The 25082-nt window shown below is 39.1% G+C and overlaps 1 protein-coding gene across 1 annotated transcript in view; it reads left to right on the top strand.

The window, feature by feature from the left end:
• The window catches only part of NSF (N-ethylmaleimide sensitive factor, vesicle fusing ATPase), a 160973-nt gene that overhangs the window by 62558 nt on the left and 73333 nt on the right, over positions 1–25082 (top strand). The window lies entirely within an intron of this gene.

Genomic DNA, 25082 nt, shown 5'->3' with positions numbered 1-25082 from the left:
TTGGAGATTAATCCTTTGTCCGTTGATTCATTTGCAAATATTTTCTCCCATTCTGAGCGTTGTCTTTTCGTCTTGTTTGTAGTTTCCTTTGCTGTGCAAAAGCTTTTAAGTTTCATTAGGTCCCATTTGTTTATTTTTGTTTTTATTTCCATTACTCTAGGAGGTGGATCAAAAAAGATCTTGCTGTGATTTATGTCAAAGTGTGTTCTTCCTATGTTTTCCTCTAAGAGTTTTATAGTGTCCGGTCTTACATTTAGGTGTCTAATCCATTTTGAGTTTATTTTTGTGTATGGTGTTAGGGAGTGTTCTAATTTCATTCTTTTACATGTAGCTGTCCAGTTTTCCCAGCACCACTTATTGAAGAGACTGTCTTTTCTCCATTGTATATCCTTGCCTCCTTTGTCATAGATTAGTTGACCATAGGTGCGTGGGTTTATCTCTGGGCTTTCTATCCTGTTCCATTGATCTATGTATCTGTTTTTGTGCCAGTACCATATTGTCTTGATTACTGTAGCTTTGTACTGTAGTCTGAAGTCAGGGAGTCTGATTCCTCCAGCTCTGTTTTTTTCCCTCAAGACTGCTTTGGCTGTTCGGAGTCTTTTGTGTCTCCATACAAATTTTAAGATTTTCTGTTTTAGTTCTGTAAAAGATGCCACTGGTAATTTGATAGGGATTGCATTGAATCTGTAGATTGCTTTGGGTAGTATAGTCATTTTCACAATATTGATTCTTCCAGTCCAAGAACATGGTCTATCTCTCCATCTGTTGATATCATCTTTAATTTCTTTCATAAGTGTCTTATAATTTTCTGCATTACAGGTCTTTTGTTTCCCCAGGTAGGTTTATTCCTAGGTATTTTATTCTTTTTGTTGCATATGTAAATGGAACTGTTTCCTTAATTTCTCTTTCAGATTTTTCATCATTAGTGTATAGGAATGCAAGAGATTTCTGGGAATTAATTTTGTATCCTGCAACTTTACCAAATTCATTGATTAGCTCTAGTAGTTTTCTGGTGGCATCTTTAGGATTCTCTATGTATAGTATCATGTCATCTGCACACAGTGACAGTTTTACTTCTTCTTATCCAATTTGTATTCCTTTTATTTATTTTTCTTCTCTGATTGCCATGTCTAAGACTTCCAAAACTATGTTGAATAATAGTGGTGATAGTGGACATCCTTGTCTTGTTCCTGATCTTAGAGGAAATGCCTTCAGTTTTTCACCATTGAGAGTGATGTTTGCTGTGGGTTTGTCATATATGGCCTCTATTATGTTGAGGTAGGTTCCCTCTATGCCCACTTTCTGGAGAGTTTTTATCATAAATGGGTGTTGAATTTTGTCAAAAGCTTTTTCTGCATCTATTGAGATGATCATATGGTTTTTATCCTTGAATTTGTTAATATGGTGTATCACATTGATTGGTTTGTGTATATTGAAGATTGCTTGCATCCCTGGGATAAATCCCACTTGATCATGGTGTATGATCCTTTTAATGTGTTGTTGGATTCTGTTTGCTAGTATTTTGTTGAGGATTTTAGCATCTATATTCATCAGTGATATTGGTCTGTAATTTTCTTTTTTTGTAGTATCTTTGTCTGGCATTGGTATAAGGGTGATGGTGGTCTCATAGAATGAGTTTGGGAGTTTTCCTTCCTCTGCAGTTTTTTGGAAGAGTTTGAGAAGGATGGGTGTTAGCTCTTGTCTAAATGTTTGATAGAATTCACCTGTGAAGCCATCTGGTACTGGACTTTTGTTTGTTGGAAGATTTTTAATCACAGTTTCAATTTCATTACTTGTGATTGGTCTGTTCATATTTTCTGTTTCTTCCTGGTTCAGTCTTGGAAGGTTATACCTTTCTAAGAACTTGTCCATTCTTCCAGGTTGTCCATTTTATTGGCATAGAATTGCTTGTCGTAGTCTCTTATGATACTTTGTATTTCTGCAGTGTCCGTTGTAACTTCTCCTTTTTCATTTCTAATTTTATTGATGTGAGTCCTCTCCCTCTTTTTCTTGATGAGTCTGGCTAATAGTTTATCAATTTTGTTTATCTTCTCAAAGAACCAGCTTTTAGTTCTATTGATCTTTGCTATTGTTTTCTTTGTTTCTATTTCATTTATTTCTGCTCTGATCTTTATGATCTCTTTCCTTCTGCTAACTTTGGGTTTTGTCTTTTCTTCTTTCTCTAATTCCTTTAGGTGTCTAGTTCCTTTAGGTGTAAGGTTAGATTGTTTATTTGAGATTTTTCTTGTTTCTTGAGGTAGGCTTATATTGCTATAAACTTCCCTCTTAGCTTTTGCTGCATCCCATAGGTTTTGGATCATTGTGTTTTCATTGTCATTTGTCTCTAGGTATTTTTTGATTTCCTCTTTGATTTCTTCAGTGATCTCTTGGTTATTTAGTAACGTATTGTTTAGCCTCCATGTGTTTGTGGCTTTTTTCATTCTTTTACCCTGTAATTGATTTCTAATCTCATAGCGTTGAGATGCCTGATATGATTTCAATTTTCTTAAATTTACCAAGGCTTGATTTGTGACCCAAGATGTGATCTGTCCTGGAGAATGTTCCATGTGCACTTGAGAATAAAGTGTATTCTGCCACTTTTGGGTGGAATGTCCTATAAATATCAATTAAATCTGTCTGCTCTGTTGTGTCATTTAAAGCTTGTGTTTCCTTATTCATTTTCTGTCTGGATGATCTGTCCATTGGTGTACGTGAGATGTTAAAGTCCCCCACTGTTACTGTGTTACTGTTGATTTCCTCTTTTGTAACGTTAGCAGTTGCCTTATTTATTGAGGTGTTCCTGTTTTGGGTGCATAAATATTTACAATTGTTATATCTTCTTCTTGGATTGATCCCTTGATCATTATTTAGTGTCCTTCCTTGTCTCTTGTAACATTCTTTATTTTAAAGTCTATTTTATCTGATATGAATATTGCTACTCCAGCTTTCTTTTGATTTCCATTTGCATGGAATATCTTTTTCCATCCCCTCACTTTCAGTCTGTGTGTGTCCCTAGGTCTGAAGTGGGTCTTTTGTAGACAGCATATATACAGGTCTTGTTTTTGTATCCATTCAGCCAGTCTCTGTCTTTCGGTTGGAGCATTTAATCCATTTACATTTAAGGTAACTATTGATATGTGTGTTCCTATTACCATTTTCTTAATTGTTTTGCATTTGTTATTGTAGGTCTTTTCCTTCTTGTGTTTCCTGTCTAGAGAAGTTCCTTTAGCATTTGTTGTAAAGCTGGTTTGGTGGTGCTGGATTCTCTTAGCTTTTGCTTGTCTGTAAAGGTTTTAGTTTCTCCATTGAATCTGAATGAGATCCTTGCTGGGTAGAGTAATCTTGGTTGTAGGTTTTTCCCTTTCATCACTTTAAATATGTCCTGCCACTCCCTTCTGGCTTGCAGAGTTTCTGCTGAAAGATTAGCTGTTAACCTTATGGGGATTCCCTTGTATGTTATTGTTGCTTTTCCCTTGCTGTTTTTAATATTTTTTCTTTGTATTTAATTTTTGATAGCTTGATTAATATGTGTCTTGACGTGTTTCTCCTTGGATTTATCCTGTATGGAACTCTCTGTGCTTCCTGGACTTGATTGACTATTTCCTTTCCCATATTAGGGAAGTTTTCAACTATAATCTCTTCAAATATTTTCTCAGTCCCTTTCTTTTTTTCTTCTGGGACCCCTATAATTCGAATGTTGGTGAGTTTAATGTTGTCCCAGAGGTCTCTGAGACTGTCCTCAATTCTTTTCATTCTTTTCTCTTTATTCTGCTCTGTGGTAGTTATTTCCACTATTTTATCTTCAGGTCACTTATGTGTTCTTCTGCCTCAGTAATTCTGCTATTGATTCCTTCTAGAGAACTTTAAATTTCATTTATTGTGTTGTTTATCATTGTTTGTTTGCTCTTTAGTTCTTCTGGGTCCTTGTTAAACGTTTCTTGTATTTTCTCCATTCTATTTCCAGGATTTTGGATCATCTTTACTATCATTACTCTGAATTCTTTTTCAGGTAGACTGCCTGTTTCCTCTTCATTTGTTTGGTCTGGTGGGTTTTTACCTTGCTCCTTCACCTGCTGCGTATTTCTCTGTCTTCTCATTTTGCTTAACTTACTGTGTTTGGGGTCTCCTTTTCGCAGGCTGCAGGTTTGTAGTTCCCATTGTTTTTGGTGTCTGCCCTCAGTGGGTAAAGTTGGTTCAGTGGGTTGTGTAGGCTTCCTGGTGGAGGGGACTGATGCCTGCATTCTGGTGAATGAGGCTGGATCTTGTCTTTCTGGTGGGCAGGACCGCGTCCGGTGGTGTATTTTGGGGTGTCTGTGGACTTTTTATGATTTTAGGCAGCCTCTCTGGTAATGGGTGGGGTTGTGTTCCTGTCCTGCTAATAGTTTGGCATGGGGTATCCAGCACTGGAGCTTGCTGGTCGTTGAGTGGCGCTGGGTCTTAGAGTTGAAATGGAGATATCTGGGAGAGCTCTCGCTGATTGATATTACATGGGGCCGGGAGGTCTCTGGTGGTCCAGTGTCCTGAACTCGGCTCTCCCACCTCAGAGGCTCAGGCCTGACACCCGGCTGGAGCACCAAGACCCTGTCAGCCACACGATTTTCCCTCTTGGCACTGGACTCTGTGGACCATCACCCCATCCTCATCACAGAGGGATGCTTTCAAGTAGGTAGATGTGGAAGGAATGCGTGACACACTGGTGGAGAGGCGGGGGGCTGGCCAGCCCGATGGGCTCCAACAATGGGTGAAACTATGCCAGTGAAACACACTGCAAGTTCTCGGGTGTATAGCTCTGTTCTTAATGTCTTCTAGTTATTCATTTGCATTACACTTGTAAAGCAGAGTTTCTCAACCTTGACATTTTTGACAGTTTAGGCTGGGTAATTCTTTGTTGGAGGGGGTCTATCCTGTTCATTCTAGGATATTTAGCAGCATCTCTGGGCTCTATTCACTCCCTGCTACTAGTTCCCTCCTTCCTCCTGTGTGACAATCAAACATGTTTCCCCTGAATGGCAGAATTGCCCTGCATTGAGCACATGCATTGAAGGCAGAACTGTAATGTCTTTTTATCCATGTATTATCAACCATGGGGCTGTTTGGAATAAGGTCTACAGATCACTGCTGGACCATGAACTGTTGTTACCAGTCCGCAATAAGATAAATATCAAAATTGAAAACAAGAATTTAGAAACTATTTTTTAGTAATTTAACATTACCACAACGTTTTTTTATTGCATTTTACAATATTGGTCTGCAGTGGATTGAAAACTTAAAAGAAAAAGAAAAAAAACAGGACCTTAGCATAGGTAGTTTGAGAAGTACTGCCCTACATAAATATTTGCTAAATGAATGAAATTTGTGAACAAACAATTATAATGGGAAATCATTGGGGAATTTTCAGCAGTGGAATAAAGCAGTTAAAGTTAATATTTTAAATAATTAATAGGGTTATTCTATGTGAAAAGCATTGCTCTAGAGATGAAGTGAAAGATGGAATAGTGAGAGACCAGTGGACCATAATTGTCAAGTTGTATGGTACTTAGAACCTGGATTAGGGCGGTGACAGTGGGAATGGAAAGGGAAGAAAAGATGTGAAAACAATTACAAAGATGAAATTGGCAGAGTTTGGTCATTATTTACTGTGGTGACAGAATTGGAGGTGAGACTCATGTCTCAGTGAGAAAATGTTAGAAATAAGAAAATGAGGAGGACCTCATTTGGGGGGAGTGGAGAATAATCATTGCACATATTTTCATCACCACAAAAAGAAACTGGAAGCTGAACTGAGGATAGAAGGAGGAATCGCTGATATTTACTTTTACTGAAGGAGAGCTTCAGTCAGTCTACACACATTTGAGAAACACACTGTGGATCACTCTTTCTTGAAATAAGCTCATTACTTGATTTTTCTCCCTCCAAGGATTTCTGATCTTCCTTTTACCTCTCTGGCTGTTCCTTCTCAGTCTCTTGTGTCCTTTACAGTGGAGTTCCTCAGGAGTCTGTCCTGGAGCTTCTCTTTGCCTCACTCTGTAATTGTTCTCCCCCAAACTGATCACATCCGCTTCCGCAGGTTAAATTAGTGTCTTTATGCCATTACCTCTCGAATACGCATATTCCATCACCGTCTTAACTTAGAGCTCTTAGCAGCATAACCTCTTGGCTATCTCATGATCATACAGTAAATTCACAGTCAGACTCGTTCAACTGCCCCCTCCATCCCCCCTAAACATACTTCTGTTTTCTAGCTCAGGCGATGCTCTGGCTGAGACTCTGGGCACCCTCTTTAACTCGTCTCCTTCCCTCACCTCCCATTTCCTGTCAGTGCTGCAGTCTTCTCAGAATCTCACATCTGTCCAGTTCTCTCCATCTCCCCCGCCACTGCGTTCCTTCAGGCCACCATTATCTCTTGCCTGAATTGCTCCTTAAGCCTTCAGCCTTGCCCTTCCCTAATCCATTCTCCACACTGTAACTGGAGCGATTTTTATAAAAAGGCAAGTCTGATCCTGTCACTCCACTGGTTAAAACTCTTTAGTAGCTCTCCTTAACTCCGTCCATGGCTTACAAGCCCTATGTGGTCTGCCCCCTGCCAAACTTTCCCACCCTTTCTTTCAGCCTCTGCCCCCTCTCCCATGCTCTGGGTTCCAGCCGACCTGTGCTATTTTCAGTTCGTCTAATTTGCCATGCTACTGTTTCTTACCTCTATATCCGAGGGTACTTTTTCACCATCTTTTTTATCCAACTCCTGTTTATCCTTTAGGCCTCAGCTTTGATCTCACTTTTTTCAGAATGCTTGACTTTAGTGTCCTCCTAGGTGTTCCAGTAATTCCATGTGTTCTTTTATGCATTATTACCTTGTAGCATAATTGCTTATTACATATATTCCAGCCCCCTGCATGCCCCTACCCACCCCCCACAAGCATAATAAAAATTCAGTAAGGAAGAGACCTTGTTTATTTGGTTACTAGTGTATGTTCTGCTCCTGTGCTGGTGCCTGGTTCATAGTATAAGTTTTCAGGAAAAGAATAAACACCGAGAACTTGGTTAATCTCAGTTGTGGAACACTTTAGTTGGTTAGACCCAAGTCCTGCCCTCAAGATGCTTACAGTGTATTTGGGACTAACACTATATTTGCACATCCCAGAGCAGTATTTTTTTTTTAATTTATTTGTTTATTTTTGGCTGCGGTGGGTCTTAGTTGCGGCACATGGGATCTTCGTTGAGGCATACAGGATCGTTCGTTGTGGCGCGTGGGCTTCTCTCTAGTTGTGGCGTGTGGGTTTTCTCTCTCTAGTTGTGATGTGCAGGCTCCAGAGCACATGGGCTCTGTAATTTGCCGCAAGCAGGCTCCCTAGTTGAGGACCACGAGCTCAGTAATTGTGTTGCGTGGGCTTAGTTGCCCTGCGGCACATGGGATCTTAGTTACCCGACCAGGGATCGAACCCGCATCCCCTGCATTGTAAGGTGGATTCTTTACCAGTGGACCACCAGGGAAGTCCCGCAGAGCAGTGTCGTGTAAAGTATAAGGTCCATTGTGAACCAAATTAACAAAGTAGGCAATATGAGGAGGCAGCAGATGCACTGAAGGAGTAAAGACTTGAGCCATGTCTTTAAAAAGTTACTAAATCTACATTGATCCTCTGAGACTCCTTCTTAATCTAGGAAAGACCTCTTGTATTGGCCCCAAATGGAACTAGACTACAGAAATAAGAAGGGGGAAAGTATTTTGCTTAGGTATTTATACCCATATGTATTTTTGATTGTCTGTACTCAAGTATAGGTTATTTTTCTGTTTAAATAGGATCATACTAGTCATTGTTCTGTGACTTTTTTCTTTACTTAATAGTGTGTCATGAGCTTTTTTCCAAGAAAGAACAGGTAGATAACTTTTTTTTTTAAAGATAAATAGTATTAGCAAAATTGTATCCAGATAAGCCCTGTACTGGTAAATTAACATGTCTTCCTCAGCAGTAAGAAGGCTCTTGGGTATGCCAAATCAAGGCTCACTTTGAGTCTGCCGTTACCACTTGTCACTTGTATGGTCCTGGGCCTCTTAATATTTAAGGGCCCTGGGCCCTAAACTCTCTGAGTCTTGGTACCCTCACCTGCAAAATTATTTACTTTGTATGTTTATTGTCAGTATAGCATTAATGTGTATAAATTTTCTAACATAGTGTTCACAGTGAGCAGGGTACTATGTAGATGGTGGTTGGTATGATTATATTGCCAAAAAGTAATTTTATGAAAGACAAAAATATTTAATCTATTCCCTTTAATCAAATCCTTATCTTAAACTTTTGTTGCTGTTCAAAATAGTTTACGCCTTAGATTATCCTCATATGCTATTTTGTAATTACCCATTTTGAACAGTGTTTGTTGATAAGGTAGTCAAGGGAACACCTAGAAATATGTTTTCTTTGTTTGTGAACTCATACTTTGGCTGATCTATATTTACTTTTTATCACATTCCATCAGAGGAGAGCTGATAAATGCGCTGTCACTTCCTTCTATAAATCTCATCAGTTTCTTCTTATATGTGGTATACTGACTTGGAAAAACAACAACCATCTTGATAGGCACTATAGAGAATAGGATGTTGTAGGAAAGGAAGTGGAAGAAAGAATTAACAATAATGTGAGCAAAAAACTGCCCAGAACATAACTCTTCATTTGGGCAACCAACTGTAGCTGTGAAAGCTTAGAAAAAGGGAGATAGGAAGACCCACTTTACTGTGTTACAAATTCTCTGTAGTCTGATCTTTCTTTATCTGGCTACAGAAGGCTGACCATATGTCATACTAAATGATATAGAACTCAGCCATTCAAAATTCATATTTGTCTTATATGTAGTAATAGCTCCAGGTGAGACACGGTGTGTAACATAAAGATGATAGTTTATTGCCACAGTCAAAAGATTGAATCCTTTTCTCCATTTTGCCTAAAAATGAATTTTTAAAAAATCAAATGGGTTGAACCTGTAGTTGGGTAATTCTGTTCTTAGCACCTTATCTAAGAATTTGAAGGAAAAGATCATTTAGAAGGATAGACAAACAGAATGAAAGACATTATTTACATTTATTACGTTAATTTTCCAGTCCTTTCTCAGTTTTTGTCCTTCTTGTTATTAGACCCTTTGCTTTCTGCTCTCAGTCGTCACTGTCGAGGTATGAAATTTTCTCAAAATGATTGTCACCCATTTTACATTCTTTGATACTCCTCTCTATGAGATAATCAAAAGCAAATAGTATATCTGTATATACATTAGATTTAAATTCATTAAGGTAACTGTATATTTGGATCAGAATTACACCATGTTAGAGCAGCAGACCATAGAAATTATCTAGTCTGACATTTTCCAAATTTACTTAAACTTACTTAACAAACATACGGATATAAAGATATAATTATTAATGTTTCAAGGAACACCAGTTTGAGAAAAGCTTATTTAAAAGCTTATGTCATTCTTATTTCATAGATGAGGATTTGGGGGCCCCAGGAGGGTAAATAATTTATTTAAGCTAGAGTCACAGTAGGGGCTAGGATGCAGGTTGCCTTACTCCCAGTCTGGTGCTCTTTAGGCTTCTTGATTCATCATTTTTAATGAGTTGATTTACTATTGGATTTCTTATTCTAGATTTCACAACTTGGATGTGAAGCCACACTACCCATTCTCTAGAATAAGCTTCCCTATTTTCTGGAGGCTTATTTCCTTTTATCCAAGCATTTAGTTGTGATTTTTAGATCACCTTTACTGTATGTAATGTATGACTGTATCTCCAGATGCTTTCACCATCTCCCATTAGAATTCTTAAGTGAATTCTTGAAGTGTTCAAAACTTTGTTATATTTATTAAACATTTTTTTCCCCACCCCACAAATAGTTCTGTCTTCCCAGCTACCTTTATTTTCTAGGTCCTTGGAGTCATGTTTTCTTCCCTTTTTCCTTTGCTTTGCATGCTTTTTTTCCCCACTTTTTATTATTTTTATTTTTTCTACACATTTTTACTACAATTTTAAAGGTTACTTTCTGTTTACAGTTATTACAAAATATTGGCTATATTCCCCATGTCATATAATACATCCTTGAGCCTATCTTATACCCAGTAGTTGTACCTCCCACTCCTCTTCCCCTGTATTACCCCTCCCCTCCCTCTCCACTGGTAACCACTAGTTTGTTCTCTATATCTGTGAGTCTGCTTCTTTTTTGTTATATTCACTAGTTGTATTTTTTAGATTCCACATATAAGTGATATCATACAGTATTTGCCTTTCTCAGTCTGACTGATTTCACTTAGCATGATGCCCTGCAAATCCATCCATGTTGCTGCAAATGGGAAAATTTCATTGTTTTTTATGAGTAGTATTCCATTGTGTATGTTTGTGTGTGCATACACACACACACACACACAACATCTTCTTTATCCATTCATCTGTTGATGGACACTTAGGTTGCTTCCAAATCTTGGCAGTTGTAAATAATGCTGCTAGGAATGTTGGAGTGCATTTATCTTTTCAAATTAGTGTTTTTGTTTTTTTTTTTGGATATATACCCAGAAGTGGAGTTGCTAGATCATATGGTAGTTCTATTTTTAGTTTTTTGAGAAACCACCATACTGTTTTCCACAGTAGCTGCACCAATTTACATTCCCACCAACGGTGTACAAGGGTTCCCTTTTCTTCACATCCTCACCAACATGTTATTTGTGTTCTTTTTGATAATAGCCATTCTGACAGGTGTGAGGTGATATCTCTTTGTGGTTCTGATTTGCATTTCCCTGATGATTAACTACGTTGAGTATCTTTTCATGTGCCTGTTGGCCATCTGCATTTCCTCTTTGGAAAAATGTCTATTCAGTTCTTCTGCCCATTTTTCAGTCAGCTTATCTTTTTTTTTTTTATATTGAGTTGTATGAGCTGTTTGTTAATGTTGGATATTAATCCCTTATCAGTCATATCATTTGTGCTTTGTATGCATTTTTTAATTGACTTTTTTTTTTTTAGAGCAGTTTTAGGCTCACAGGAAAATAGAGGGGAAAGGACAGAGATTTCCTGTTCCCACACATGCACAGCCTCCCCCATTATCACCATCCTCCACCAAAGTGCTACCTTTGTTACAACTGATGAACCTACTTTGACACGTCATAATCACACAGCTCCACAGTTTACCTTACAGTTTACTCTTGGTGTTGTACATTCTCTGAGTCTGAACAAATATATAATGATGTGTATCCATCATTATGGTATCATACAGAGTATTTTCACTGCCCTAAACATACTCTGTGCCACGCCCACCCATCCCTGGCAACCACTGATCTTTTTACTGTGTCCATAGTTTTGTCTTTTCCAGAATGTCATATAGTAGCCCTTTTGGATTAGTAATATGCATTTAAAGTTTCTCCATGTCTTTTTGTCTCTTGATACCTCATTTCTTTTTAGTCCTGAATAATACTCCATTGTCTGGATGTTCCACAGTTTATTTATTCGTTCACCTACTGAAGGACATTGTGGTTGCTTCCAAGTTTTGCAGTTATGAATAAAACTCCTGTAAACATCTGTGTGCAGGTTTTAGTTTAGACGTGTTTTCAATGCCTTTGGGTAAATACCAAGGAGAGCGATTGCTGGCTCAAATGGAAAGAATACGTTTAGGTTCGTAAGAAGCTGCCAAACTGTCTTCCAAAGTGCCGGTACTATTTTGCATTCCCACCAACAATGAATGAGAATCCCAGTGCTCCATAGCCTTACCAGCATTTGGTGTTGTCAGTCTTCTGGGTTTTGGCCACTCAAATAGGTATATAGTGATATCTCACTGTTGTTTTAATTTGCATTTCTCTGATGACATATTATGTACAGCATCTTTTCATATGCTTATTTGCCATCTGGTTATCTTATTTGGTAAAGTGTCTGTAAGGTCTTTGGCCCATTTTTTAATTGGGTTGTTTTCTTATTGTTGACTTTTAAGAGTTCTTTGTGTATTTTGGGTTCTTTTGTTTGTTTTTTTAAATTAATTAATTAATTTTATTTTTGGCTGCGTTGGGTCTTTGTTGCTGTACACGGGCTTCTCATTGCGGTGGCTTCTCTTGTTGAGGAGCACAGGCTCTAGACACGTGGGCTTCAGTAGTTGTGGCTCACAGGCTCTAGAGTGCAGGCTCAGTATTTGTGGCTCATGGGCTTAGTTGCTTTGCAGCATGTGGGATCTTCCCGGACTGGGGATCGAACCCATGTCCCCTGCATTGGCAGCCGGATTCTTAATCACTGTGCCACCAGGGAAGTCCCATTCTTTGTGTATTTTGGATAATAATGCTTTATCAGATGTGTCTTTTGCAAATATTTTCTCCCATTCTGTGGCTTGTGTTCTCATTCTCTTGACATTGTTCTTAATAGAGCAGAAGTTTTTTATTTTAATGAAGTCCAGCTTATCAATTCTTTCTTTCATGGATCGTGCCTTTGGTGTTGTATCTAAAAAGGAACTGCCAGGGGCTTCCCTGGTGGCGCAGTGGTTGAGAGTCCGCCTGCCGATGCAGGGGACATGGGTTCATGCCCTGGTCCGGGAGGATCCCACATGCCGCGGAGCGGCTGAGCCCATGAGCCATGGCCGCTGAGCCTGCGCCTCCGGAGCCTGTGTTCCAAAGCAGGAGAGGCCACAGCAATGAGAGGCCGCGTACCACAAAAAAAAAAAAAAAAAAAAGGAACTGCCATACCCAAGGTCATCTAGGTTTTTTCCTGCTTTATCTTCTAGAAGTTTTGTAGTTTTGTGTTTTACATTTAGGTCTGTGATCAATTTTGCATTAATTTTTGTGAAGGGTGTAAAGTCTGAGTCTAGATCAATTTTTTTTTTGCATGTTGATGTCCAGTTGTTCTAGCACCACTTTTTTGAAAAGACTATTTTTCTCCATTGTATTGCCTTTGATTCTTTGTCAAAGGTCAGTTGGCTCTATTCATGTGTGCATGCATTTTTTTCAAATCCATTATTGACTGCTCCTAATTTTGTTTCTGCTTTGTTTTTTGGATCATTCCTCTTATCTTTTTCATAGCTTCAGTAAATTACACTTGAATTATAGCAATAGCTTCTTTATTGTCTTACTAGCCTTCAGTCTCCTTTGTTCCCATCCTGGAATATTTATTTTAAATCTTACTGTGTTTGCAAAACTAGCTGTTTCTATCAGAATATCAAAGGAATTATAGAATCTCAGCATTGCAAGGGATATTAAAAGTCATTTAATTCATATACTTGTCTTTTGTTTACAGTTTCTCTCCATTTCTGCTGAATAACTTCTGCCAAGTTCTTTAGGCTAAGCTTGAATTCCTTCAGTAACAGGAAACTCATTCTTTCTGAACACTGCATTCCATTTTTTGGACAACTGTTGATTTGAGTCTTCCTTAACTTAAGATGAGATACACGTCCTTGTAGTTTCTCTGCGAACTCTAGTTCTCCCGCTAAGACCATGCAGAACAAGGATAATCCCGCTTCCCTGTGAAAGCCCTTTAGGTATGTGAAGCGAGCTATTCCGTCCAGAACTAAACTCTCCTCAGATTCATGTTTTCCCTAAGCTAACACTCCCAGCCTGATGGGTTCTTCTAGGAAGCCCTTTTGTAACTTAATTTTTAGCCCTCTATCATTCTATCCTCATTTCTCTGAACTTTAGCATCTGCTTTAAGCTGTGAAACTCAGAAGTCAGTGGAGTACTTCGAGTACTGCAAGTGTAGTCCGTGTGATGCCGTAGACCAGAACTATCCATCCTTTGTTCAAGACATCAATCTTCTTTTAATGCAGGATGAAATTGCGTTAACATTTGTGACATCCACCTTCTATCTTGACTCATACCGACTTTACTGTTGAGTAAAACCCCCAAGTCATCTCTCACAAAACCAGATCTCCCCCAGCTGTACTCAAGTGTAGAAATCTTCCATTTATTCTTTTTTTTAAAATATTTATTTATTTATTTATTTTGGGCTGCGTTGGGTCTTTGTTGCTGCGTGCGGGCTTTCTCTAGTTGTGGCGAGTGGGGGTACTCTTGGTTTCAGTGCGCAGACTTCTCACTGCGGTGGCTTCTCTTGTTGCGGAGCGCAGGCTCTAGGTACACAGGCTTCAGTAGTTGTGGCACGTGGTATAAGTAGTTGTGGCTCACGGGCTCTAGAGCACAGGCTCAGTAGTTGTGGTGCGCGGGCTTAGTTGCTCCGCAGCATGTGGGATCTTCCCGGACCAGGGATTGAACCCATGTCCCCTGCATTGGCAGGCAGATTCTTAACCACTGCGCCATCAGGGAAGTCCCACATTTATTTATTTTTTTTAATTTTTAATTTTTTGGCCACGCCTCGTGACATGTGGGATCTTAGTTCCCAGACTAGGGTTTGAACCTGCGCCCCCTGCAGTGGAAGCGTGGAGTCTTAACCACTGGACTGCCAAGGAAGTCCCTTACATTTATTCTTGGTAACTTTTATCTTGTTAGAATAGCTCTTTGCTCTTCAACAGCTACAACTTGTCAAGGAATAAAAAAATATCCTTATTAGCTTATGATTTAATTGAGGCTATAGAACATGTACACTAAATAAAATAAAAACCTGAGAACTCTTAGAAGGCAGCTTAATGTAGTGTCAGTTATAACTATGAATGATGTTTCTCAAAGTGTCCTCTGGCCTGCATTACAGTCACCTGGAGGGTGCTTGTTAAATAGCTTCCCCAGCTCCACTCCAGACTTAATGAATTCAAATTTCTAGGAGTAGTGCTTGGAAATCTGCATTTTAAGAGGCTCCATTGGGGACTGCAAGTAAAATGAGTTTAAAGCTAAGGGACAGGGGGAAAAAAAGAAGAAAGGAAAAGCTGTAAAATTCTGAAACTAATAAAGATACATGCTGCCAGATGGCAGCAAGGCAGAACCTGCTATAGTAGAAGCATGATCTTTGTCATCAAGAATTTGTGAAATACCAGGCCACACCCTCTGAGGGAGTAAAAAACGGATGGGGGTGTCAGCAAAGATTAGTTTGGAGAGTTACTACACATACCCCATCTTTAGTTCTAGGCTATCTAATGAGAGGCTCTATAGTGAATCTCAGGTAGCTAATTTGGATATAGACTAGTCGGGTGGTAGGCATCCTGCATAGATGCTTGGTGCTTAGGGCACAGGCCTTTTCCACTTTATCATAATGGAACTCAAGGTGCTCTTGGCATTTTAAAGTTGATGGGGCAACAACAGGTCTCTACTGGACAAAATGACACCCAGAGATTAGACGATCGAAGACCTGACTGCTCAAATGGGGTCAGAAGTTGTGTTTTTAGTCTTAAGTATTTCCTTTTCTTAAAGATTTGCTAAGTGCCCAGCTAAACAAATGTAGATAACTCGTTTTAGAGGCTGACTGACAATCTTTGAAACAAACAAACAAAAAGCCCTCCTATATTATGAGTTGGTGGAAGCTAGTCTCCATGTCCTCATTGCATGGTTGGAAAACTGTTTCTTAGTGTAAATAATCATATTGTACTACTAAAATGATAAGTTGAATAGAACTAAGAAAATACTCATAATTCTAGGAGAAGTTAGAATTATGCAAACTTTAAAATAAAGATTAAATATTGATGTTAATTTGTGATTGTATTTTCTGCAAGTGCATGCATGATTTAAAAATAAGCATTCAAATCTGGTTTGCACAACTGCAGAGAGAGGCTTGCAAGAGTTGTGAATATGTCCTGACTTGCTGCTAGTCTGTTGATAGCCTCCCTATTTTGGCAAACTTGGCAAATCTGTCTGCATTTGAACTGGAAGCTACTTGGGATTCCCCTTTAAGCATCACAAAACCCACTTTACACTTCTCTCTCTTTATAGATCATGTTTCCCACAAAATAAATTAAACACTCTTTATCCTGATGCTAATTTGACAGACATTCCTCCTAATTTATTATTATTCTGCTTACTCTTGTGTAAAATTAATGTTTGCTGTAATTTTTTCCTCTTTTGGATACCTAAAAGTTGACTGACAATTTTTCCTCAATGCAGCTTGCCTCTGATATAATCTCAGGAAAGCAAAGAAAATTCACTGCTTTTTAAAATTGAAGTGATTAGCAAATACATATTTGTCACTTTTATGGATAATAGTTGAAAGATTATAAACAGTAAACATTACTGTTTATTCATTTTTACTGCAGAAATAGGCTGTGTATTTTTCATTGAGCTATTTTAAGAAAATAGTTTACAATTAGTATATTAGATCTCATACATATTTTCATGTATTATTTTCATCAGAGGGGCTACATAAGCCTTATTATAATGGATAAGGTCTTATTATATTTAGACTTTTAGGTCAAAAATCATTTCAAGCTATTCATAGCACACACTTAAAGCCTCCTAAAGTTCTCTCCACCAAAATTTGTATGATCGCTGAATAGCAATACCTGGGGCTCAAACGGTGTTGCAAATTTTTACATTGTTGGCGAATTGCTAATTCACCTGGCAGAGAGTGGTAGTTAGAATTAAGGTGAGAAGTGCATATCATACTAATCTACCTCAAACTAAGAGGCAAAGGATGGGCAGTGGTAATCTAGCGCTGCAAATGCCCTTTTGGGTGAAGAACCCAGCAATAGCCCCAGTTCCTCTCAATAGAACCACATCATCCCAGGTGGGTGCTAGCAGAGTGAGGTGTATGCCCCCGTAAGAAAGAGGGGGGGCAGCTTTCTAATACCTGGTAGTTAAGGGCTGTGAGAGTGGGTGCAATTGGGGGGATAAGGGGAACTTTGGAAAAGAAATATTTATTATAATAGAACAGGTTGGGGAGGAAGATGACAGAAGGATGTGTACACATGGAACTGATAGTTGTGGTAGCTTGGTTTTTATGGATGGAGCTACATCTTGACCCTAAATGAGGTTGGAAGGCTTGAGAAATAGGTGTAAATTGAATTCTGCCTAAGGCATAAGAGAAGCAGGTGGGACTGACTCTGATAGTAATCCACCTGGAAGAGAGAGACTAAAGCTACAGAAATTCCTGCCCTACTGAACACTAGTAAAATCTTTGTGAAAACTACTGTTACAACTCATTTACTACAGTGTTAATTTGGAGTTGGAGATTCATCAATGGAATGGGCACTATAATTTGCAATGTCCAAGTGACACTCGTGTTTTAGATAAAGTGTCTAAGGGGCCAGATGGTCACAATAGTCTCAGAAGGAATTTCACAAGCAAAATTGTCACTTATTTTCAAGCTTTACAGTCACTTAACAATGATCTAATTCTCACATTAGCAGTTGGGAGTCTGGTTCCATTTCATCACTCCTCTGCAGCAAGGTGATAAAAAATAAGCTAATATTTATTAAGCCAATACTTACGAGATCTTCCTATGTACCAGGAAGTATTCTAACTGCCTTATGTGCATTATACTTAACCTTCATAATAATCTTCTGAGGTAGTAGCTATTATTTCCAGTTAGTAAGTGGAAGAACCAGGACTTGAATCCAGGCAAGCTGACTCCAGAGCCCCCACTTTTGAATTTATTTAATACAAAAAACCATCCTTTATTCTGAGATTATGTCCATCCTACCTTTTGATATTACAATATATTTTCTTATATGAAGTGGTGCTGATAGAAGATGCCAGGTTTGATATTTTTGTTTGTTTAAGAAATCTTTACCTTGCAGAATAAAAACTAAGCAACCCAATGATAACACTAATCTCCAGGTATTTTTGAAAACAGAAGTTGTTTAGCTAGTTTTGGAAATCTAAGTCTGAGAATCACTGGTCAGAAAAATGGGACTCTTAGTTAGTAATTTTTAATGTTCTCTAGAGATTTTTTCACTTGATTTATTTCCTAATGCACTTAATCCAATCAGTCCTCACCTATCTGGCACCTGACCACAAGTCATACTTTCATCCATTTGACAAATATCTCTTGTGAAATATAATTGAAATGCAGCTTTGCGGTTCATATTTTAGGAAATCATTAAAAATACTTTATGACAAGGGCTCTAGAATGAGATACAAACAAGCCTTGTACTAAATTATTTACAGAATGTAGTCTTATAGTGAGGTTCCAGTGTCATGTTTACTTAAATCCTTAGTAAACAATGGCATTACCATTTGCTATGTTTATTTCTTTGGTGTTTTACATTATTTGTACTGTTATTAATAGCTATTACATAGTGATATATTAATAGATATTAATACTTTTCATTGTCCCTAACATATGGAGAACAAAATGGAAGAGAACAAGAGTAGCCCTGCTAGAGAAGAATGAACAGGGGAGCCAGACAAAGAAGTTGTCTGGCTTACTTGTTGCTCTAACTGTAATCTTCATTGTTTGCTTTATTTATCTATGTGTCATTGGTGACTTCAGTATCCTTGTTGGTGATTTGTTCAACAGTCTGTCTTCACAGTTCTTTGGAGTCCTCATTTCCATTTAACTTTTCTTTCACTTCATCTCAGCCGCTCACTCTTTGGTCGTACCCAAGACTGCACCATCACTAATAACCACTACTTCGGGGATCTCAGTTTTAAGCATCTTGCTCTCTAGCCACCTCCCATTTTTTCCTTGCTTTCTTCTAGCATAGCCCTTACCCCAACTCCAGCAAGTTTGACATGGGCACCTTCCAGTTAACTTACTCTGTCACTTCCCAGCCTTTTTGTCATCTTTACCCAGCTTAGATTCCATGGTCTATCACCTTCACCCTCCTCACATACACCCTTAACAGCCTTGCTCCTCATCTTGTATATGTCAGGGGTTTCTCAGCTACCTGCTTACTCTGTATCAGTACCTAGACTTAAATATGGCTTAAGAAAAACACAAAACCATGGTGTTTGATCTCACTTTAAATTTAAGAACCAAATCTCAAGCGAGCCCTCAGTATTTCTTGGAATCAGTATTTCCTTGCATTCCTTCTGTGTTTCCTTAATCTACACTTGATCTTAGCCAAAAGGCCGAGAAGGGATGTATTTCCTTAGTCTTGTCAGTTTCCTCACCTACTCTCTGAGATGACTAGTTCCTCTCTATTCTTCTCAAACATCCAACACCACCTCTTCCGTCCTTCCATCCTCACCAGCAGCTGCTGACCTGGAATCTTTATTACACTGAGAAAATAGAAATAATCAGAAGAGAACTGCCTTCCCACCTCCAGATGTAGCATTTGTTGAATGAATCAAAGAACATGATATCCCAGAACTTCATTTACTCATATATTCAAATATAATTAGCAACTTAAAATTCCAAAACCAAATATATAAAGCCATTTTGGGCCATTTTGAATTATGCTTTTCACTACCACCTTCCTTTATGTTATTGTAACCAGGAGTTGTTATGTTTTGCCTCATCCAGATAAAAATAGTTATTTTTAGGAAGATGATTAACAGGAGCAGTTAATAAAATAAGCAGTTAAATAACTGAACTCAGGAAATGAAGAGAAGAAATGCTTTGGCACTATATTTGATTATACTATTAGCCCACATTAGTTATTACTTATATAAGTTATGGAGGAAGGAGAAAAGGTGCGAATGACTTAGAAATGAAGGCTAAAGCCTCAAACTTGGTGGAGAATGGAGGGAGAATGTTGAAAACAGGCCATGTGATAGTTTTGGATTTTTTTGGATGGAAAATTAGATAATAGACTTGAGTAAAAATTAGATAATAGACTCTAGCTAAAATTAGATAATAGACTTCAAATTAAATTAATACTTTACCTTGTGTTGCTAAACTTTAAGATTCAGTTTTGAAAAAAAGAGATGGTTAAAACCAAAAAAGTCAAGATTCTTATGCCAGCTTTGATAAAATTTATATTTATATAATTGAGTAAGAACCTACCTTACCTAACACTGTAAGTTGCTTATATAATTACAGCAAAGAGGAGAGTCCCTCAGTAACCTGAATTTCGTATGCTGAGCTCACTTACCCAATGGCATGTGTCTGCTCAAGCACATTTCCCCACACGTTTCCCAATTCCCCACGTTCTTTCCAAACCTTTACCATGTTTCCCAATATCATCTCCTCATCCTGCATTTTGTAGATGACCTAAGCCCTCTACTTCACATAGTAAACAGAACCCAACAGGCATAACCTCAGCTTACTTCCTCTTCCCTTTACTTAACTAGTCTCAGAAGAAGAGGTTTCCTTGCAACTATCTCCTTAATCCTTAAATCCTATCTCCTTAAATCCCTACTCTTCGTTGCCAGAGTTCCTGAAAGTGTGATCTCTGTCTGTTCTTGCTTATGCTACTTAGCTTCCTTCTCCTACCGCAACCCAAAATGATCTGACCCAGATCAGCATAAACTTTCCGATTTTTAAATCTAATGTTCTCTTTCCAGGCCTCATCCTTTGTCTCTGGAGCATTTGTCCCTATTGTCACATTCCTCTGCTTAAAGCTTTTTGAGGCTTTTCATGTGCCCAGAGCCGGCATTCAAAAATATCGAACCAGTAGTTTTGATATCTTCTCTGAGCTTTCAACAAGTCTTTCTTAATGGACATTGCTGCCTGAATCTCAAATGCCTTGTAGCCAAAAACAAAGTTATGATTTCCTCTTGCTAACTTCTTGGTTGTTTTCTGAGATTACTGTCATTTTTCCCATGTGCCCCCAGGCTAGGTGCCTTAAGGTCATCCTTGACTCTTCCTCTTTTTCTTATTTTCATTTGGTCTCTAAGCTCTGATGAACATCTCCCCTCTCTTCCATTCTTTTCCTACTACTATTTCTTAAGATTATTACCTCTTCCCATTCCTGGTCTCTTGTCTGGATTATTTCAGTAGTACATTCAGGGATTTTAATTTGAATTCCATGATTGGACCCCAGAGGATCTAAAAATCTTCTCAAAATTGCATGCAAATTTTTGTACATGGGCATTTTTTCTGGGCAGGTCCATTAGACTATTCCATGGGAAAGAAAATGAGAGATAGAATGAGAGAATATGACATTTTAAACAAGTCAGTTCCACTGATTTCTCATTCTTCTATGCCTGCCCTTTGCTATGTAGTTCCCTAACCCAGGGAACTGATCTCTGAGTAGTGAGGGGGCATGTAAGACATAAAGGAAAAAAAAAATGGAACAGTACAGCTCACAGTCAGACAGTCCAGCAGCCAGAGATCAGAGGCTCCCCAGCATCAGAGCTAGGCCTTAATGTCCTGGAGAAGCTCAGGGGAAAGCTGGGGTATCAGTAGGGAGGCAGCCTTCTGAGGCCTCTGGACCCAGTTGTTCATGTGCTTCCAAAGGACTTGGAGGGATAGGAAAGCTTAATTGGCAAAAATCCAGAGCCAGCCAGCGAGGCGGTGTCCCCAGAAAAAGGTTACGAACATTCCTCCAACTAGACTCCCACCTTTGGAGTCTAGAGGATCTTTGTCCTCTAGTCCTTTGTCTACTCCACCGCCGGTTAGTTTTTAAACACACATCTCATTATGTATCCTCCCTGATTAAAAAACCCTGGGTTTTTACAAAACAAATTAAAAACTCCCGGGCATGGTGTCAAGGCCTTCCTCAGTTGGGAACCTGTCATCCCCTTACTCAGGCACTCACCTCCAAGGCTCCCAGCCACAGAAGGTGATAACTGGCTGTTTTGAGAGGACAGCTTCTGGGTCCATACTGCCATGCCTAATCTAATGCTAATCTCTCTCTCTAGGGTGCCATTTCCCTTCGCTTGCCCAACCATGCACCTCGAGCTGGCCTTCAAGACCCAGGCTGTATGTTCCCTCTTCCCCTGTGTCCATCCCTAATTTTCTGCCATCACTGTAGCAGAATCAGTCTCTCTTGGCTAGGTTCCAAAAAACATTTCATGCACATCTCTGATAATGTCACATTATATTGTAGATAACCTATTTTTATTTGTCTTTCCTACTAAATCAGAAATGCCCTGCAGGTAGGGACTGCCTTTTTCATGTTTGTATCCAAACACCTAGTTTCGTGCCTAGTCCAAACAGGAGCTTAATACACTTTTGTTGAATGGAATTACTTATGAAGAGTTTTTATGACTCATTTAAATTAGAGACCAATGCTTATTTAATAAGTCAGAAAGGCTGTGACAATAATAGTAATAACAAAGTCCCATTTATACTGCTTATTCAAGTAATTGCTTCCTTTGTGGAAGTGGATTTTGAAAATCTTCACATGTCATTGTATTTTTTTTTTTTTTTTTTTTTTTTTTGCGGTATGCGGGCCTCTCACTGTTGTGGCCTCTCCCGTTGCGGAGCACAGGCTCTGGACGCGCAGGCCCAGTGGCCATGGCTCACGGGCCCAGCCGCTCCGCGGCATATGGGATCCTCCCAGACCGGGGCACGAACCCGTATCCCCTGCATCGGCAGGCGGACTCTCAACCACTGCGCCACCAGGGAGGCCCCATTGTATATTTTTGATGTGCTTTCTTGACATCCTAAAAGAATTATGGTTCTCATGCAGACTAGAGTTTCTATGACATTCTTATTGATGTTATATTGAATAAATTCTGTAATTTCACAGATCTGTATTATATATAAGTTCCACAGATGTGCATTTTATCTTTCTCTCAAACTTCATGGTAATATTTTGTGGGTTATTTATTTTATGACATCTGAGTCAATTTAATTCAAAACACATTAAATTGAGCATTTCCCACGTACAAAAACAGAGTTACAGAGTTAAAAATCTAGTATTTATGTAGTATGTAGTTTGTCTTGCTAAATTTGTAAGTCCCAGTCATTGCAAAGGTGTTTTTTAGGTATTTAAAGTAGTTCAGCCATGAAAGTACATACTGTTCATAATTTAAGAGCTTCAAATAATTTTTAAAAACCATCTTCTATCCCCCCATTTTCTCTGAGTTTTGTAGGGAAAGAATCAATAATTTACTTATTCAGCTATTTATTGAGTACATATTATGTACTAGGCATTAGGCTGGGTGTCTGCAATTCAGGATTGATGAGACAGTACCTGCCCTTGAATAGTTTACAGTCTAATAGAAAAGAAAGTATAAAAACAAATAATTGCAGTTTAAACTTTGGAGAAGAGGAAGGAAGCTCCTTCTTTGAGAACTGATGCTGAGGTTGAGAAAAGAGATGTCTGCAGATAAATTTGTAGATAAAGAAGCAGGGATGTGAAGGGGGTTTGGAGATGTAATTAAGGTTACTAATAACCTCATCAAAAGATAGGGAGATTAACCTGAAATATCTGGGTGGGCCCAACATAATCACATAAGGTAATTTAAGGCAGAAGAGGCAGAGAGATGTATCAGAAAGAGAAGCTGAAGAGAACTGAAGCATAAGAGAAACTCAGTCACTTGCTGGAGGGGGACCACATAGAAAGCGTCAAAAGGAAAGTAGGCAGCCTCTAGGAGAAAAGATCAACCTGACCCCTAGCTGACAGCCAGCAAAGAAACAGGGATCTCAGTCTTATAGTCACAAGAAAATAGATTCTATCAACAACCCACATAAACTTGGAAGTGGATTCTTCCCAGAGCCCCACTGGCCCACACCTTGATTTCAGTCTTATGAAAAATGGAGCAGAACCACCCAAAGCCACCCAAACTTCTGACTTAAAGAGCTGTGAAATAATAAATCTGCAGTGTTTAAAAAAAGAGGGGGGCCAAAAAAAGAAAAAAAGAAGCAGGGAGCAGAAGGGAGTTCATACCTGATAGTCTTTTTTTTTTTTTTTAATATGAAAAGTAGGAAACTAGATCATCTCTAAGAATTAATGGCATGGGTAGTGCTTGAGAAGAGAACACTGAAGTCTGGGTAATAACTAAGGAGAATGGGAGATGAACAGAAACAGGTAAGGGGTGCATGCAATATTGAGAAAGCAGTGAGAGTAGAACTGAAATCAGATAGCATGAGACTGTTAGGATATCAGTCAGCCAGTGGTGTGATTTTCTCTGGTCATACTCTGTGGCCAATGTTGAGGTGCAGTAAAGCCATATTGTGTTCAGGGCTCATAGGGTAGGTATCACAGAAGTATAAGAATGCTGAGGAGGTGAGAGCCTTTGAAAGAAAGCATGGCTTAATATGGAAGGAAGTGTGGTTAGAAGGAAGTTGACAAACTTGGAGAAGGTTGAGACTGGAGAGATGTGGCTGAGGGCTGGTACTTTGTAGGTACTTAGCAAGTCTTCATTTTATCCTTTCTGGCTCTCCCCTCCTTGTGCCTGTTTCACTCCCTCCACCACCACCTGCCTCTGCAATGGTTTATACAGATAGTTTCAATCATGATAGTAGCAGTTGGTTTGGAGAGGAAGGTTAGGAGCCAGGTTCCAAAGTCCTCATCAGATGTGTCCCAGTGGCTTGGATGCTGACAGTGCCTGGTGGTGTTGGCCTCTAGGAGAAGCTCAAGGCTTATCCCCTTATCTCCTTACCCCTCATGCCCCAAGGGTGGGACAAGGGCAAAGACAGTTTATGGGCCACGGTTCTTTTTTTTTTTTTTTTTTTTTTTAATTTATTTTTGGCTGCATTGGGTCTTTGTTGCTGCACGCGGGCTTTCTCTAGTTGCGGTGAGCGGGGGCTAGTACTCTTCATTGTGGTGCACGGGCTTCTCATTGCGGTGGCTTCTCTTGTTGCAGAGCACGGGCTCTAGGCACGTGGACTTCAATAGTTGTGGCACACAGGCTCAGTAGTTGTGGCTTGCGGGCTCTAGAGCACAAGCTCAGTAGTTGTGGCACACGGGCGTAGTTGCTCCACAGCATGTGGGATCTTCCTGGCCCAGGGATCGAACCTGTTTCCCCTGCACTGGCAGGTGGATTCTTAACCACTGAGCCACGAGGGAAGTCCCTGGGCCACACTTCTTAGGACAGAAATTTACTCTGTGATGAGAATGGTTAAGAATCTAAGCCTTTAAGGGTTTCCACTAAGTTCCCCTTGTCTCTACAAGTCTAACCAGAAGCACAGATCTCTTTACTTTCAAGGATTTAAAAGGGAGTCTTTTTTTGAAACAAAGATAGAAGCAGTGGCCGTACTGACAACCCAAAATATCTTCCTCCTCAGAATCTAAAATTTCTAGTAGAGTTGGTTGAATCTTGTGGTTTACTTTATTGAGTCATTCGATGTATTGTCGTAATTTTTCTTAAAGATAAAATTTTTTGAGGCTTTTGTTCCAAATGAGGACATTTTCCATAAAAATACGCTGTATCCCATTTCCAGAAATTTTCTTGTTCACCTGTAGTTTTGAGTGTAACACTTGAAATCTAAG

This window comes from Mesoplodon mirus, assembly GCF_964341445.2.
Source record: "Mesoplodon mirus genome assembly, chromosome: 18".
NCBI classification, from domain to species: domain Eukaryota; kingdom Metazoa; phylum Chordata; class Mammalia; order Artiodactyla; family Ziphiidae; genus Mesoplodon; species Mesoplodon mirus.
This window is presented reverse-complemented; position numbering and strand designations above follow the sequence as displayed.